A 19,661-nucleotide genomic window follows, 5' to 3' on the forward strand; every position below is an offset into this window, starting at 1 on the left:
AACCATTAGTAAATCTTTTTATTTTAAGTACTTCTACTACTTGGAAGATTGTACTCATACCTATCCTAAGTGTCTTCTGGTTCAAGTTAGATGTGGATGACAAACACTGTCAACATTCTTCAATATTTATATTGCTTATAAATATATAATGTTGTTTATAAAAACAATTAGCTTCTCCTTTTGTTTTCTCTTTTTAAGAATATTTTCCCTCTAAAAAGGAGCTCAGTATTCTATCTGTATTTTACATCTGAGAAAATTCAGATCCAGGAAATGAATATTGTGTAAAAGAAGAAATCCAGGTTGGATAAGTCAAAAGTAAAATGGAACTATCTCCCCACCCCAAGTCCATGGTCTTCAGTTCAGATGACTTTGGAAAACCCATTCATTTCTTCAGAGACCTAAAAAAAGGTTGCATTTTCAGATCTGAGTGTATAATTATAAAACTTTCAAGAGTTAGTCATTACCTAGCTCAGGTCTATTTTTTGCTCTGGATTGGAATTGTATGCAAATGAATATTAGATACTCTTGCCAACTTCCCAATTAAGATTCTTATGCTATTACTATGTGACTTTTCATCATTCTTCATTTTTCACTATTGCAGTGACTACAGTATGTCAGTGGGTTAAAATTATTCATTGACTTTGGAAAAAGCTCTTGGAACTTTCTTAGAGTGGGAGGTGGGGAGAGAAGACATTTTTTCAGTGGGAGATGTAGAGCGAGAAAAAAAGTCATTCTCATCCACTTTCCTCTCTGTTCTCCCCAGTGGCATATACATTATTCAAACCTGTCAATATTCAAACAATTAACTTTAAGAGTTAATAGCTTATACTTTTGATCTTGTCAAGGATTAAATCATGTCTTGAATTTTGGAGGAATTTTGATGTTGAGCAAAATATGTTCAAATAGATTATGTGGCTTAATGAATGCAACATTTCTAGCTACCAGTGGCACTTCTGAATCAGAATTCATTGTTGTTTTTGCTATTGCTATTCCTCCTTAGCCATTGAAGAGGACCAGTGTTATCACAGGTGATGTCTTGACTTGCATGTGAATGGGATTTAAGTGAGATAGGGGTGTACAAAGTCTTTAACCTCTTCTGAATAGTTAATAACCAGAATTGAGGGATGGACATGTATGGGTGCTTTGAGTTTTTTTTTAACTAAATCTTCTATTATGAATGCTAATAGATTTGGAAAGAAGTAGTGTTCTAAAAGGAAAAGAAAGGTTTATATGGCACCAAAATTACTTCTGATGTCCAGCCTGCTTTATGTGGTCAGGATAAATATTTGCCTCATTCTAAGAAGAGCAAAGATGGATGAGGAATTCTGAAGCTGAATTGGATTGTAGAAAAACTTATTTCAGTTTGTATTTTTTGCAGAAATTTTAAATCATAAATAAAATGAGAAAATGGTCTTGTGTCAGCTGCACAGAGTGTCTGTACTAGCTTCCATATATAATTTGTTTTAGGATCACATTCCCAAGTGACCTATTACCATAGTACTTAATTACTTTGCAAGGGGTGGGGGGGATTACTTTAAAACAAAGGACTATTAAGTGGAAGGCATAATATCCTCCTTTGTATCACATTGCAAACCCTGTAAACAAAGCCTAGAGTAACAAGGTCACAGCTATCAATTGCTGATTAGTCAAAAGCCAGTTTAAAGATTGAGATATCTATGTCTCTATTCCAGAGAGGTATGATCAGACTCAGAAATATTTCCTAGGATCATAGATCTATGGAAGAAACATCTGAGATCATCTGGTTGAATGCTTTCATATCTTTGAGGCAACTGAGGCCCAGAGAGTTTCATGAGATATCTCCAAAAATTACATAGGGGGTTGAGAGTTAGAGGTAGTATTTGAACCTAGCTCCTCTGACTCAAATCATTGGATTTTAATCAATTATATCATACTATTAAGAAAGACTATATATATATATATATATATATATATATATATATATATATATATTAAGTACCTGTTATTTTTTGTTTTGTTTTAGGTTTTTTTGCAAGGCAATGGGGTTAAGTGACTTGCCCAAGGTCACAGGACTAGGCAATTATTAAGTGTCTAAGGATTTGAACTCAGGTACTCCTGACTCCAGGGCTGGTGCTCTATCCACTGAGCCACCTAGCTGCCCCAAGTACCTGTTATGTTTCATACACATGGGCTATAGTTTGTAGTATAGATGATTTCTCATCCATCTGGTATTTAAATACCTTGAGCCTTCTTATCAATTTTTTTTTACTTGTGAAGATATTAAAAAGAAATATGAACCCATATGATTCTGATTCATTTACACTTGAATCACCAAAATATATAAAAAATTAAATATTCTTCAATGTTCATAAATGTTTATAACAGGCCTTGAAATAATTACATTTTCAATTGACCCTGGAATAAAGTAGGGGTTCTTCACAAGTTTAACCAAACAAAAGTTGATGGATTGAAGGGGAAAGCTTAGGGGAAGGTAATTGCTCAAGCTTTATATCAAATAACTAATTGCCTGAGAAGACTGAGATCTTCTTTGGGTCTAGGTATGTCCTGATTTTTAAGGCAATGAAAAATTTGGAAGCTTAAAAAGCTTTTCCAGTGAATTAAATGTAGTAGTCTTATAGAAAGAGAAGGTAGGGCCTGTGTTGGTAAGAGCTGGAGGCTGTCAGGAGAATGCATATTGCTAGACAACTCAGTTGGTTTCACTGTATAGGGTATGTAGCTGTTCATAATGTGTCTTTGAGTAGCTCATTTATTTCCCTGGATCACAGAGTACAGTTATCACTTCCACATCATGAGTATTAGGGGTACCATGCTCCCCACAACCTAGAAAATCTACATAAAAATTGTGGGCCTCCCTTCAAACTGAAGAAGTCTGAATTTTTGCTTTTTCTTTTCTGGGATGTTTACAGTATTAAAAGATAAGATAAGATATGATGATATTATACAATTCTGAGTTTCTAGACTTTTTCTGTGGCATCTGCTGGCCGTTGTGTGTCTTTTGCTGTTTCAGCAAAACTCCCCCCAAATTCCCATTTAATTACTTATGTAAACCTATGATATATTGTAACTGTGCTGAAGAAAGTTGCTATGTGGAAGGAATGACTGTAGAATGTGTATAATTCTACCGCAAATAGACACTTGAGTTTTAGGGGGTTGAATTCATGCTTTCAAATTCTTGATAATATCTCAACAAATCCCTAAAAGTGTAAATGGTCAGTAACTCCCATGTTAGGTCTTAAATTTTTCCAAGTTGATTCTCCAAAGTCACAGGTGTATCATTGACTGACTATCACAAGCTCCTGGGACTTGAACTATACATTCATGAATACCTGGCTGAAAAAAAGGAAACATGTTTGACCTGAGAATTGGCTAATCAATAACAGCATTTTCTTTTAACATTTACTATTATTTTGGCTAATCAGAACTCTAACCCAGAAATTCAAATTCCAAGGTAAGTCCTGGAAATCTCTTCCTGAGATTTATAATTTGGGCTTCCCCTGCCTTTTCCTGCTATTTGTTGCTCTGCTAAGCTAGTGGACAAGACTGGTATTAGCTATGTGTTCCCTTTTGTTTCATTGGACCACATGTGCAATAAAAGACAAAAGTAAGGATGATAGATGGATACATAGATAGATAGATAGATAGATAGATAGATAGATAGATAGATAGATAGATAGATAGATAAAGGTTAACAAATATATTTAGAGAGGGAAGTCAAGTTTGTGGTTTCATAATGACTGGGGACTCCTTCCAGTATAGGCTAGCATGACCAAGGCATTAAGAAATTAAATGACTTATCCATGGTATCACTGGTCCTTTAACACTCAGACATACACTTGCACACACAAATATAGTCAGGTTTAAAAATATACTATGAAAAAATAATATTGAGCACAAGAGATACTTGCTTCTATAAACTTTCTTCAGCATTTTTATTCACTTTTGAAGGGGAACATGGCTTTGAAAAGAACACTATTTAGCATCAAGAAAGATGGATTTTAGTCCTAGCCCTGCAATTTCTGAGTATAGATAGGCACATCACTTTCCTCTGCCTCAATGTCCTCATCTACAAAGTGGTGATTATGAAGACTTATACTACCTAACTTACAGGGTTTTGAGGAAAAGCAATGCATGTTATTCTGTGCCAGGTGTGTATGTTTTGAGAATACTCTTTGAAGGACAAAGAAAGAGGAAACAGATGTAGGCTATAAGTGTACTTTCTAAGATAAATTGAAGAATTTCCTGAAGGTGGAAGTTAACTGGTATTGTAAAGGAATGAGTTAATGAAGCAACAATCTGGCATCTCCTGAGCCTGAAATGCTTTGGTGTAGGGTCCTCATTATACTTTCAGAAGGTTCCCACCAAGTCTAAACTGCCTTGATGTATCCTAGTGTTGTTTTTGATTCATTTCAATCCTGTCCAATTCTCCCTGACAAAGATATTGGGAGAGGTTTGCCATTTCTCTCTCCAGTTCATTTAAGTGATGAGGAAACTGAGGCAAACAGGGTTAAGGGACTTGCTCAGGATCACATGACAAGTAAGTGTATAAGTTTGGATTTGAACTCTAATGTCCTGACTCCAGACCTGGCTCCTGACTCTAGACTCCATTCTCTGAGCCCCCTAGCTGCTATATCCTAATAATGTCTTCCTAACAAGAAAATGATCTTTCAAAGCCATTCAAGTTCAAGATAACTAATTATGTTTGTGTTGCTCCTTTCCATTTTCACATACATTCATTTGTTGCACTGATTATTTTTCATTATATCCAGAAGAACATATCCTGCTAGCTCACTAATTTAAGAACTCCCACTCCTTTTGCAGCAGGAATTTTGCAGAACTGTTTTCTCTTAACCTCATACCATCTTTGGCTTAGGAAGTATTTCTATAAAAAAAAATAACTATTCTCTAAGTTGTCTCAGTATTGCTCTACTTGCCACCTCTTTTTCTCAACCCTCTAATACTGAGTCCCTCGGTGATATTCTGTATCTATTTATAAGTCTTTCTCTCCACTGAAGTAGAAGAAACAAAACTTTCTTACAATACAGAGAAGTATGGACACTAAGTTTTCCAACAATATTGAAACAGGATTGTGAATTATTGCTATGATATGCAATTTCCCTTTTTCTAGAGAGAAACAACAGCATGGAAACAAGATAGTATACTTAAGAGAAATAGAGAATTAACTTACTTTTAAAAATTGTAGTAGAGTGGGAGTAGCTAGGTGGCATAGTGGATAGAGCACTGGCCCCGGAGTCAGGAGTACCTGAGTTCAAATCCAGTCTCAAACACTTAATTACCTAGCTGTGTGGCCTTGGGCAAATCACTTAACCCCATTGCCTTAAAAAAATGTTGTGGAATCCAATAAGCAAATCATCTAGATACTGCAGTAGATAAGACATAGCCTGGAATCAGGAAGACTTCTAAAGAGGATACAGAAATGAATAAAACAGACACTTAATCTCAAATTTTCCGGGTCTTTTAAAACCCCCATGTATCAGAAACCATCTGTGCTATAAAGTACAGTGCAAGGGGCTTGAATGCAACAGTTGCTTTAATTTTTGTTTGTTGAATGCCTAAACAGAATTCCCCTTAGGGAGACTGATGGAGTTAGCTTCTGAATCATACCTTTCTGGAAGAGATAGTTTATCATTTCAAACTGGTTTCTAATCAATATTCCATCGATAATTTTTACACATATTAGTATGGAAGAAAAAAGAAACACATGTCACAACAATATCTAAAAATGGATTAGTACAAATCATGACCCAGGAACTAGTTGCTGGAGACGCAAATTCGAAAGCTAGATAATCTATGCTGTCAAGGAACTTAGATTCTATTGAATAAATTGAATTCTATTGACTTACAATATAATACAGCATTTCATATATGCCAGAAGAAGACTGCAAAGATGGAACTGTAGGATGTCCAAGGAGAGAAAGATAGCTTGCTAATTAAGACAACACTAGATATAAAAGTCAAACATCAGAGTTTACATCCTGACTTTACCACTGTATGAGACCTTACATAGTTCATTTATTTAACTTACCTAGACAGTATGATAGATAAGAGTGCAGGAAAGATGGAATCAGGAAAACCCAAGTTCAAATATAACTTGGACACTAGCTGTGTAGACCTGGGTAAATCACTTAAATTCTCTGAGACCCAGTTTCTTTTTCTAAAAACTGAGGATGTTGGACTTGATGGTGTAAGGTACATTCCAACTCGAAAATCTGAGTAAGGTGAGGTGATCAGAGTGCTGACCTAATTTTTGTTGTTGTTGTTGTTTTTTGTTTTGTTTTGTTTTTATGTTTTTGCAAGGCAATGGGGCTAAGTGGCTTGCCCAAGGCCACACAGCTAGGTAATTATTAAGTGTCTGAGGTCAGATTTGAACTCAGGGACTCCTGACTCCGGGGCTGGTGCTCTATCCACTGAGTCACCTAGCAGCCCCTTGACCTAGTTTCTTGTTGTGGTTTTGATATTTCCTACCTGGGTGACCTTGGGCAAATTCATTTCATCTCTCTGGGCCTCAGATTTCTTATCCGTCAAAATTTTGAGGCTGACCAAGCTTGGTCTACCAAGACAAGATGAGAAAATGTGCTCCCCCCACCCCATCTTTGCAAAGGTGGGAGGGAGGCTGTGAGTATGGAACAGTCAATTTTCTATCAAATTTAGATGATATATTGATCAGTTTTGACAAACTTCCTCCCTATGCTCCTATTTCCACCTTTTCTTTTAATCCTTTGTTACAAGGAATGAATTTCTGTCAAAACTATCAGTTAATATTTATAATTTTAAAATTGATTTTGAGAAACTTTTCTCCCTCCCCCAAAATGGAGGGACTCGAATTAGATGCCCTTAAATTGTTACCAAGTTCCAAATCTAGGCTTCTAATCCTAAGAAGTGGTATTTGAGCTAAGTCTTAAAAGATAAGTAGAATTTCAACAGATAAAGAAGGAAGGATGGGAGACAAGGTGAGGACATGTTGATATATGCACACAAGATGCTTTGATACATGTTTCTCTCCAGAGATAATCTCTTAATTACCATATCTAATGGTTTTTTCTCAATCCTTATCCCCTAGCACCTCCCATTATATTGAGCAAACCAACCCTCTTTTACAAGCACAGTGAACACAGCCTTACCAAAGGAAAAATTTGTTAAAATGCAATGAATACTTTTGAATAATCAATTGAGTAAACTCAAAACTATATTTAAATTCCAAAATCATACACCTGAAAATGAGAGTTTCTCTGGAGAAACTCCTCTCCCACAGTATTGCTTTGATCAGCTACAAAAGGATTATTTCTCCAATTTCTGGACATTCACTATGGCATTCCTTGACTTGGGAATGTGATCATCTTAGTTGCCATCTTCTCAAGCAAAATGAAAGCTAAATGCCATAATTCTGCACTCTCTGTAGTTCTCTCTCTCTTCTTTTACCATATGACAACAAAATCTGGCACCCTTAACTTTCCAGCTTGCCCTGTTTCCCTCTTTCTCTGATCCTTTTACCTTCTTACTTTAGTCTTCTCTGGTGATGAATGCTACTCATTAATAATGTACTCTATTCCATCCCTAGGTGGAGGTTGCCAGTCATTGAATTAATGAGGTAAAAAGGAATTGATCTATCCATAAGAGGAGGTGATGGATAGGTTTGGATCATTAGTCAATTCAAAAAGCATTTATTAAATACCTGTTCTGACTAAACACCTGAGAGGCCAGAGTTCTCTAGGTTACATAGACTCTCTGACACAAGGGTCTAACTTACAGAGCTGCCTTTTCACATATGACACCATATATTGTTTGGTCTTATTTACAATTGTCAGTCAATAGGCTAAACATTTATTTATTTTTAGTTTTTTAGTTTTTGCAAGGCAATGGGATTAAGTGGCTTGCCCAAGGCCATGCAGCTAGGTAACTATTAAGTGTCTGAGGTTGGATTTGAACTCAGGTACTCCTGACTCCAGGGCCGGTGCTCTATACACTGTGCCACCTAGCTGCCCCTAGGCTAAACATTTAATAAGCAGCTAGGTGCTGCCAGCTAGGTGGTGCAGTGATAGAGCATCAGCCTTGGAGTCAGGAGAACTTGAGTTCAAGTACAACCTCAGACATTTGACACTTACTGTATGACCCTGGGAAAGTCACTTAACCCTATTGCCTTTCATCTAGGGCCATCTCTATTTGTCCTGATCCATATCTAGTCTCTGAATCCAGACATTTTAGAGGAGAAAACAAGACTGGTGACTTAATACAGCACCCCCCTTACTGAAATCCAATTCATATGCTGTCATAGCATCATCTTCCTGATGTCTAAGAATAAAGGACAAAAATCCAACAACAACAACTATGGGCTAAATTCTATGACTACAAAGAAAGAGAGAAAGCAATCCCTCCCTACCCTTGTGAAGCTCATAGTCTAATGGGGAGACAATATGCAAGTGGTTTTGTACAGACAGGCTATATAAATTAGAGATAATAAACAGAGGAAAGTATATGTGCATAGAAAGTACATATAAATATTCATTAAAAGACCACTATTTCAGCATTGCTGAGTTTAGATAATTGAATGACTCCTCTGCATTGGGCTATTAGGAGAGGTAACTTGGTATTGTGAATTAGTGGGTTGAATTTGGAGTCAGAATAACATGGGTTTAAATTGTGCCTCTGAAACATACCAGCTGTATTACCCTGAGTTATTTAACCTATCTTTTTTTGTCTCATTTCTGTCATTGGTTTGATCAGGATACTAACAGCATCTCTTTCATACCGTTTTTGTGATCTATGTAAATAAAGCACATAGCAAAATTTAAAGTGCTAGATTTGATATTGTTATTATTTCCTTAGCTTCATTGAGCAATTTGTACTTTGGTTTCACTCTCAACCTAGCCCTTCAAATGTCTGATAGTAGGAAGCCTTTTTTAAGAGGATTAGGACACTGAATTCCAACTGTCTGAGAACTTCCTGTTTATAGGGCAGCTTAATCCTAAAGATTTTATATATATATATATATATATATATATATATATATATATATATATGTAAGTATGTATATACGTGTGTGTGTGTGCGTGTGCATGGTATTCACTATTTGAATGGAGACTGTTGGAAGAATTTGAACTATAAGGTCACAGTATAGAGAACAGAGAGTACTGATTTTGATAAAGAGAACAAGAAGAATAAAGAGGGCCCTGCAATTGCAATATGATGGTGGGAAAGGAGGGAGAAATTCTGACTTCCCAGCAAAAGGAATTTCCATGGCCCAAACAGGAAATATATACTTAAATGGTTAACTCTGCTTGGACAAAAGGGATGAGGTCACATACCAATTCTTGAGTCATGGATGAAAAATGTATGAGGCAGTAATTAAGTGTGTTATATAGGCCCTTACAAAGACGAAGTAGCACCCCAATTCCTCCTTGCCATTATCCATTTCCTGAATTGCAGTTTTGATCTTGTCACCCTCTTACTCAGTGAACTACAATGGCTCCCTGTTTCTTCCCAAGATCCCATATAAATTCATCTGGTATTTAAAACCTTTACAGCCTGGCTCCTTCCTGCCTTTCTGGTCTTCTTGCACATTATTCTACTTCATGAAGTTCATCATCTCTCTTTGGCCTAATATTCCCAATGCATGACGCTCCAACTCCTGAGTCTATCCCTCTGCATTGGCTATTGCCTATTCTTGAAAAGATCTGCCCCTTCTCTCTGTTACCTCTGCTATACCTGGTTTCTTTCAAGAGTGGCTTCAAACTTCAACTTCTGGAAGAGGCTTCTCTGGTCCCATCCCTCTCCCCTCTTAGTGCCATCTTTTAAGGGTGACCTTTCATCTATTTTGTGTATATGTCCATATATATTATATACATATGTATTATATGTGCATATGTATATAGTATATATATGCTATAAATATGTATATATACATATGTATATAGTATATAGTATGTATATAGTATATTATGTATATAGTTATGTTATTTCCCCTATTAGGAAAAAAATACCTTGAGATCAAAGGTATTTTTATCTTTCCATGCATCACCAATGGGTAGTACAGTACCTTTCATACAGTAAGCACTTAATAAATGCTTGTTGACTACCCAACTGAGTAAAAGCAAGAAAGCTAGTCTGGCTGGACCATAGACTTCATGAAGGAGAGTCCTAATTAAGTCTGAAAAACTGGAACCCAACAGGAAAGGACTTTAAAAACTAAGCAGAAGAATCTGTCCTTGGTACTAGAGGCAATAGGGAAGGAGAAGAATAGGGCAGATGTGTGCTGTAGGAATACCTTTGGCAGTGATAGAATATGGACTGAGAGGGAAGAGACTAAAAGGCAAAAAGGCTAAGTAAGCATTGCTATCGCACTTTACTTATGAGAAAACTGAGATTTATTGTGGTTAAGTCAGTCACATAGTTAAATGTACTGGGGAAGAATGAGAATGGAGAATCACTACTTGAAGGATTCCTTCATTAAATCTATTTGTAAAGAATTATTTGGTAATGTTACCCCCCCCCACCGCAGTTTGTTAGTTTTTTAGAGTTAAGTATACTTGCCTAAAATTGTATGATTGTCAATGGTGTTCACATAGTTCCATTTGCATTCAGTTGATGGGAGAAAGGTTTGTCTGTTAAAAGTACTTCATTCCATTTTACCTTCTAAACCTGAGGTTTTAGAAGGCATTATGGTACAGTGTACTAGAGTCAGAGTTTGTTGTTGTCCAACTCTTTGTGATTCCATTTGGGGTTTTCTTGGCAAAGATACTGAAATGGTTTGCCATTTCTTGCCCCAGTTCATTTTACCAATGAGGACACTGAGGCAAATAAGATTAAGTATCTTGGCCAGAGTCACATACCTCATAAGTATCTGAGACTGAATTTGAACTTGGGTCTTCCTGACTGCAGGGCAGTAACCTTTGTCTGTCCACTGCATCATCAAGAACATGATCTGAATTCAAATCCCAGCTCTGTCACTTACTGTATATATGAATTTGACCTCTCTAAATCTTAATTTCTTTGCCTGTAAAAAAAAAAGAGCTTAGATGACCTATAAGACCCCTTTCACCTCTAAATCCATAATTCAATAATTTCATTATCTAAACATATCATCCTCTAATATTTTCTGAAATATTAAACACTGCTTTCTATTAAACAACTGCTCTTCCCAAATGCCTAATGGGACAGATGTTATGGAATCATAATTCAGGATGAGGAAAAGAACAAGAGGAAACAATTTGGTGATTCTGCAGAATACAGATGATCATCAAGATAAGCAGAGTAACCTCCAAATAATCTATCAAAACTCAACATCTACCCTTCATCCATCTTGGAGATGAAATAGAAATGTGACTTTGAAGGTTGGAACAAGGCTATATTATAAATATCCCTGTCTAATAGTCTAATATCAGCTCTCTGTAACAAACTGCACTACAGCAAAAGTCTATACAAAGAAACTGTATTGTTGATATTATATTAGAAGGTGAGAATTGAAGGCATGTGGCAACCATTCTACATATGTTGGTGATTTCTTATGTGGGGAGAGGTAGGTAACCCCCTTAACTTTTAAGCCCCAAGTTATCACAAATACATGTTCCTGGCTGTTTCCCATTTTGGACTGTAACCCTTACAAAGTGCCTCAATGTACTAGCCAGATGTTATAACACAACGGGACAGATTTTTTTTTAGAAATTCAAGTGAGTTCCATCGTGTTCTACAAAACTGAGAGAGAACATGTGGCTAGCAGGGGTTTCTGGAATGCCAGCAATCTTTAAAGATTTCCCTGGAGGTCTAAATTTCTCAGGAAATGTCTGATTGCCAGTTTAGAAATGGTGTAAAAAAAATCTTGTTTAGGAAAAGAGTTTTAGAAAATTGACTTGAAATCCTTTTACTTGACAACAATAGACCCATACAATGATACTCTACTTAAAAAAGGTTTTATAAAATTTTAAAACATATGGTTACATTAAATTGAGAATGGTAAAATTAAGTCTGACAACCATTTCACTTTCTGAAAAAGTAAAAATCATTTCACTTTCCAGGTTTTCTCATCCTTTAATTCACAAAATTTAAAACTGAAAGGAACCTTAGAGATCATCTAGACCAGGGCTTTCAGAGGAATCATTAACCATAGATAAGGGTCCCTGCATTATACATACCAACCCAGAAAGCTACAGATTAATATTATCTATGTTTTATTGTATTTTTATTTAATTTGTTGAGTATTTTCCAATTATGTTTTATTTTGGTTTGGACCATACTCAGGAGTATTGTGGGCTCCATGCATCCAGCAGTGTGTTTGACAGCTATCTTCTAGATTAAGCCCTTCATTTTTCAATTAAAGAAACTGAGACAAGAGAGATCAAGAGGATGACATAAGGTCAAACAGATAAGTAGTCAAGACTTTTACTTAGTTTCTCTAGTCCAAATTTATTTCTTCTTTCTATTCTACCATGCTCTCTTTGCAATAGCAATGCTTGTATAGGAAAGCTTCATTTAATAATAATAAATCTATTGCTGATTTAGTATCTGTATAATTCAAACTGAATAGCTAAGGTTCCAGATTACCTAGAAAATAACCTCTTCTATAATTTGCTTTGCATAATGGACTAAGCTTTGGTCAGAGAGGTATATGTAAATCATTGCTTCCTCCCTGGCTCTTAATGCCACTCCATTTAATGATTTCTTTGGGTTCAGAACTTATATTAAACAATGATAATAGCTTTAACACATGTGGAAAGCAGCAATGACATTAATAACTCACAACTACAAAGCTTATTAGGTTTACAAACATCTGCTCACTAAACTTCTTTTTGACAAACCATTGCTAAAAGCAAACAAAGTCTAATCTTAAATGATATTGTAAAGTTGATCCTTTACCCTAATGGGGTCAATTCCCACTTCTCACCTTCAGATACCTAGTATCTTCCTTCTATCCCTCCTTCCCTCCCTGCTAAAAGATGTATCAATTGTTGGCATTAATTGGTCATTATTTCCTATGAAGTAATTTGTCAACTAATCATTAGCTTTTTAAGCATTGTATCTCATTATGGGATAAAAAGTCAGGAATCATAGTAAATAGGCAGAGAGATTTAGGTGGTAGTTAGAAGGACCCCTGCAATCACTCTAATCTAATTTGTAATGCCAAGCCTAATGATAACTTTGATAAATTAGAATTACAGGCTCTCAAAGTTGAAAGAGACTTAAGAGGTAATAGGAAGCAGAGTTGGGAGGGACCTTAGGATCCCTTGAATCCCAACCCTTTCATTTTACAGATGAGGAAATAGGAGTCACTGAGTGATTCAGTAAATTGCCCATGGTCACATAGCCATTGTCTGAGATACTATTCAAACCCAGAACTTCACTCCAGTGCTCTCTATATTAAGACTCTATTTATTAGACCATGCTCTCTAGAAATCTAGAGACATATTTCTTCAACTTTGGGGATTAGATGAGCAACAAATTGTCATAAGCTTCTTTCAAAATCAAAGACCTTCCTTCTACTTTCCCAACCTCAGGAAAATTCAGGACCTCTACAATATTTTTCTAATCTTTATTTTTCATTCTTCTACCTTAGCCCCAAATTTCTTAGAGATCCTAGCAATTTTAGTTAATATTTAATTGACTTTAATACCTCATTTTTTCCTGAAGTCTAGAAAGCATCCTATTTTTTCTAATTAATTTGTTTTTGGTTTGTTTGGTTGAACAAAGAGTACCTTTGATGTACATCCCCTTTGCTAATATAGATAACAATTATAATTGCTTTCCTGGTCACTAAATTCTGCTTCACTGAAAAACTTAGGAAGCCTGAATCTGACCATATGTGAAATTTAATCATTAAAGAAGTTTCCAGGTATTTCTGATTGGCATTCATAAAACATATGAACATATCTATAATTAGCTTGAAAAAGTTCAGGAGTCTGAGATGGGCTTTGGATGAAATCAATAGGGAACTACTATAAAACTCTGAAAAGGGAAATCAAGCATTGGTGTTACAGAAGCCAAGTGTTATAGCAATATGAAGGATAAAGACACTGTGGGGAAGAAATAGCAAAGTGATAGGGAAGATGCCTGTTCAGGGATGCTCAGTAGGGATGGATTGGTAGAAGAGAGGCAAAATTTGGAACCTGAGTAAATGAGTACCAATGACAACAACAAAAAAGAATTAAATAATAAGTGATATAGCACATAATATAGAACATCCCAATAAGAGGAATGCTACAATGGAGTACATTTTAAGTGATGAAATTATAAGTTATGAGGGAAGAAGAATGATTTAAGAAAGGCTACTTCTGATTTTGTTTTAATTTTCTAAACTCTTCTTCCTAATACTCAAGGATTCTTAACCAGGGATCTATGACCTTTTAAAAAAAAGTAGATACATCAATAGATAGATTGATATGCATCCATAGATTGAGATATACCAATAGAAAGATAAGTAAATTCCAAAAGAATTTTTTCTTTTTAATATAGTGCTTTTATGGATTTGAAAAACTTTATTTACAAGGAGTTCATGACACAAAATTGTTAAGAATCCCTCCTCTTAGAATTTGCTTATTCATGGGAGTAGCTTTCATTTCTACTGCTTGAACAAAATGAGATGAGAAAGGCAGGCACCTTTCTTTTGTGATATTTTGTACAATCAAAGAATGTCAAGATTTTTGTAAATCTAAAGATATCACCTTCTTGAGATTTTCTGAATTAAGGCATTGAGTGCTGGCCTTAAGCAGAGCCATCATTCCCACTTGAAATATTTGTTTCATGCCAGTATTACCTCATTTAGTTGATGCAGGCTATGGTACTTGCCACTTATTCCTTCCTTAACCTGTCCCAGCCAGATGCCTCCATATGAGGTGGATTTGATGTGGGGATGAAGATGAGATCATTCAAAAGCAAGCCGCATGGATATAGAGTGAGCCATGAAGCCCCAAAGAGCTAGGTTTACCTCTGAGATCTATGAACTGTGTGACCCTAGAGAGGTCACTTGAAAAAATTCTACATATTCTAGGCAACTCTTGAAGACGACTAAGTTTCAGAAAAGGTGCTGATCTGTATTGGTAATGAGAATTTCCTTATTTGAAAGTTCTCTGTACTAATGGAAACCACTAGTCCAGTTCCTATCCTTCTGTTTTGTTTCTAAGCTTCTAATGTTCTATTTTCTGAAAGAGAAAAAAGGCCCATAAATGTAAATGATTGTATATGTCACATAGCTTAAGCTCATATTTTAGCATTTTACCTTTAAAAACTTCCTCATAATTACCCTAATAAGTTTGTTATGAGTATGATAGAACAGTTGGTAAAATAGGAGAATTAGTCTGAAAATAATTATTCATAAATTTCAAAACTAGAGTTATTTGTTTAGGTGTTAGAAAACAAGGAAAGTAAAGTCCAAAAAAAAAAAACCAAACAAACCTTTTGACTCATGTTCCAAGCATCAAACCATGCTTATCATTGTTTCCTATTCAGTATTTTTTAAAATCTTAATGTAGTGTCTTTATTTTTCTTTTTTTCACGGTATGATATTCAATAAATTTATTAAACATCTTTAAGAGCATAGTGCATGGGAGATTTACTTGGTTTTCCCAGTGTAATAGACTGTGTAGTAAATAAAACAAACAAAACTGTTCTCTGGGTGTTTAACTATCTAAAATAGAGAACTATAATCCAGATAATAAATAATTATGTAGAATACACTTAACTATTATAACAAAAGAAAAGTTGTAGCAGCCAAGGAATAAACAATGTGGCATGATATAAAGGACATTGAAACTTAGAATCAGAAAATCTGAACTGTAACTAACTCTGACCCTTACAGACTTTAAGATACTAGGCACTTAACCTCAATTTCTTCATTTCTAAAATGAGATTAGTTATGTTTACACAATTTACCTCCTAAGAATTTTGCAGGTAATCTTAAAATGATAATATAAATATGAGACAGTGGGAAAGTATAGGCCTCCCTTTCTCTACTAAAGAAGGGGAATAAGCAGGAATCTTATTGAAGAGATCACTTCAAGAAACAAGACCAGAATACATAAATTATTTTGCCAGGCTGTCAAATAGGGGCATCCCTTGTGTATCTTTTGGGAAAAATGTAGGTTTTTCACAGAGGCTCCCAGGAACACTCCTATTCTAACATAAGCATTAAACATAGAAAAGATTTTATCAAGAGACCTAAAAGAGATAAAAACAGAGATTAAAACCATGAGAGAGAGAGGGAGAGAGGAGAGGGGAAGGGAGAGAAGAAAGAGGCAGGGGGGAGGAGAGAGAATCAATCTGACGGATATGACTATAAATTACTATGTAAACCCAAAGAGTCAAAAAAATTTGTACCCTTTCCCCTCCCCTTTGATTCCTCCGATTCAAAAATTCAGTTCTTCTAATGTTAAATCTTTCTACTCTCAGTTTTGGAATATAGAAAACTAAAAAGCATGTCTTATTTGCCATAATCCACAATTATTATAGGGTCTATTTTGAAGGTTTCTATTTCTCTTGGGTTAGAAAAATCATAGTATATATATCCTCCATCCATGTGCAGGTTATAAGCTGAGACTAATTGGTTTTATTGTTATTTGCTTTCTGAAGTTATTTGGGGGGGGTAGAGACTAAAAAGATATTTAAAATATGAGACTGAGCTCCATGTTGCCAGTAGGGAAATACCTTTTGTGTTTCAATAGCCACCTAACTGTCTTTTGAACTCATTTAAATCACTTGCATTTAATAGAAATATGTCATTTGGTAATGTAGCTCTGCCTTACCTCCCTCTTACCTTCCAATGGGGCCTATTTCCTAGTCTATTCATGTTCTTTGTAGCACTACAGACACTGTTCTCTGGACCAAATTTATTAATCCCTTTTCAGAAAATTCAGACACATCAATTTAACATCATCTCTATCCCCTGAGGGATGAAGTCAGTTTCTTCAGAAGTTTTCCTTCTAATGTTAGTCCTTCAAACTCTGACATCCTTTTGATACTCTAAAATTAAAATTGTAAAGGTAGGAAGGTTGTTTTTCCTTTCTGCCTTCCTTCTTCCTAGAGACCTCATGCAGGATGCTCCATCTTCCAATTCTAGGTCTTTGCAACAGTTCTGGAAATACCTGGACAGTAATATTCTCCACCTCCTTTACTCAGTCTCCTGGCTTCTCCCTCAAGATGGCTTCAAATTCTAATTTCTACAAGATACTTTTCCAAATTCTCCCAGTGCCCCTTCCAACGTAGTGCTTTACTTCTGAGATTATTTCCCATTTCTTGTAACCCACACTATTTAATAAAAAAAAAAAAAGCTTGTTCATTGAGGAGACCTTATCTATAGTATCATGATTTGTTAGAGAGGGACAGGTGATTACAATGGAGAGACCAATGTCTTGACAGTCAAAGGACTTGAGTTGAAGTCTTGACAATATAGTCAAGACTTGGTTGCAGCCCTGCCTTCAAGAAACTAGCTCTCTAATGGAGGAAAAGGGCCACAGGAGAGTGTTGGACAAAAAAGGACACTTTGGCCTTGAAATGATGGATGGTGAGTGAGCCCTAGAGGAGGAGATCAATACACCTTTCTAGGAGCAGAGGCAGAATTGACTTAGTATCAATTGGTTCCAGAACTAAAAACGGGATGACAGTAGTACACTCAAGAGAGTGGCCTCAGTCTTTCCTGTACAATAAAGGAGGTGGACTAGATTATCACCAAGATTCCTTTCAGCTTGAAAAATCTAAGCCTGACTTATTTATAGATGCTGCTTTCTCAAAAAAAAAAAAGAGTAAATGAAGTGTCTAGAAATAGGTATTCTAAAACTAATCTGACTAGCTTGTTCCTTCCCAGAGAAGAGGACTTTTTCTCCCAATGTCTTTTTATTTTTTATTTTTTTTCCAATTTTTTTTAATCATCTGATTGAATGTTTTCACAGGCTATTCCATAGAAAAATAGAATGCTGTTTGCAAGTTTCTTTGAAAAAATAAAACCCAACACTTTGAATTTCTTTGTATTCTTTTTATACCAATCCCTAGGCTTTAGGACTTAGGGTATGTGAAAAATAGGGTTTCAGGGCCTCAAAATTCTTGCAAATACCTTTTCTAAACAATGCAAATACCAGGAAAGGGGAGAACTGCTATGGTGGCTTATTTGCAAGCAATCTCTTAGATACACCCAAGTCTGGTAGATATTTTCACTTCATTTTAGGTGCTAAAACAGGAAGACAAGGAAGGAAGGAAGAAATGGGGAATTTTACAACAGGAACTGAATTTAAAAAATAAAGAAACATGATACAGGATATTAGTGACAAGGAGATTCAAAGGAAAATTTCACAATGAAGCAGTTCCAAAGTTTCAAACAGTATCTGTTAATTATCTAGACTATTTCAATAATCATTAGTTCCCAATCTTAAGAATTGCTTTAAGCAATATCTTAGGATATTGTTTTTTGATGAGCAATACATATGCATATTTGTTTATTTTACAGTGTTGCCAGAGAGATTTTATACCAAGTCCTTTGTGGAGAGAGGGAGGAGGGTAGGGAAAGGAGAGAGAGACAGAGACTCTGTGTGTGTGTGTGTGTGTGTGTGTGTGTGTGTGTGTGTGTGTGTGTGTGTGTGTGTATACATATATGGAAAGAGAATTTGAGGGGCGGCTAGGTGGCATAGTGGATAAAGCACCGGCCCTGGGGGAGGGAAGCAAGGTTGGGGGAAAAAATTGTAAAACTCAAAATAAATAAAACCTGTCTAAAATTAAAACAGGGGTGGCTAGGTGACACAGTGGATAAGGCACCGGCCCTGGAGTCAGGAGTACCTGAGTTCAAATCAGGTCTCAAACACTTAATAATTACCTAGCTGTGTGGCCTTGGGCAAGTCACTTAACCCCATTTGCCTTGCAAAAACCTAAAAAAATTAAATTAAATTAAAACACACACACACACACACACACACACACACACACACACACACACACACATACAAAGAAAGTAGATTGATACATCCTTGGCAGAGCTGATTGTTCCAGTACTCCAGAGGGGGTAGGAGTTTGAGCAAGGTGTGCTTTTGCCATGGTGATTTATCTGACAAGAAAATAGTTGGGGAGTAGGGAGTAAAGTGAAAGGTTACTGGAGCATGCCTGTAAAAGCAGGCCATATGAGACACCCAGCAACCAAGGCAGCAGAGCCCAGTGGGAAGTTCAGGAAATAAAAGGGTAGCTGGTGGTGGGGGGTGATGTAGATTTATGGGAAGTGGGGAAGACTATAGTAAGAATAATATTTTAAGAATTAAGAAAATATTGATTTTGGACCAATCTATGATTTCATCAATGAGTTGGTCCAAAACTGGTCCAGAACAATTCCTATCATCTCATTAGTTGATAGGAATTGCTCTGGACCCATCCTATGATATCCTCCTCATGAGGAAATTCCCTCTCAAAATGAATTGTTCCCCAACCTAGTATCTTGGAGGGTTGTCTGGGGCCACTAGAAGATAAATGACATGACCTGTGTCTCACATCAGTATTGTGAAAAGCTGAAATTGAACCCAGGTCCATTAACAACATAATGCTAACTCTTCTTCCCTTACAGAAGTCAATATGCTACAGTAGAAAAATCAGATGATAATAATTCATCTTAAGAAGATCTTTGTTTGAAGTACACATATAAATTAGAATTTGGAAGAAAGGAAATGAGTATAGCTTCTTTTACTTTATGT

The 19,661-nt window shown here is 35.9% G+C and overlaps 1 protein-coding gene across 7 annotated transcripts in view; it reads left to right on the plus strand.

Annotated features, from left to right (window-relative positions):
• Positions 1 to 19,661, plus strand: part of FRMD4A (FERM domain containing 4A) — a 573,082-nt gene that overhangs the window by 300,547 nt on the left and 252,874 nt on the right. The window lies entirely within an intron of this gene.

The sequence above is a fragment of the Macrotis lagotis genome, chromosome 7, assembly GCF_037893015.1.
Source record: "Macrotis lagotis isolate mMagLag1 chromosome 7, bilby.v1.9.chrom.fasta, whole genome shotgun sequence".
In the NCBI taxonomy this organism is placed as follows: Eukaryota; Metazoa; Chordata; class Mammalia; order Peramelemorphia; family Peramelidae; genus Macrotis; species Macrotis lagotis.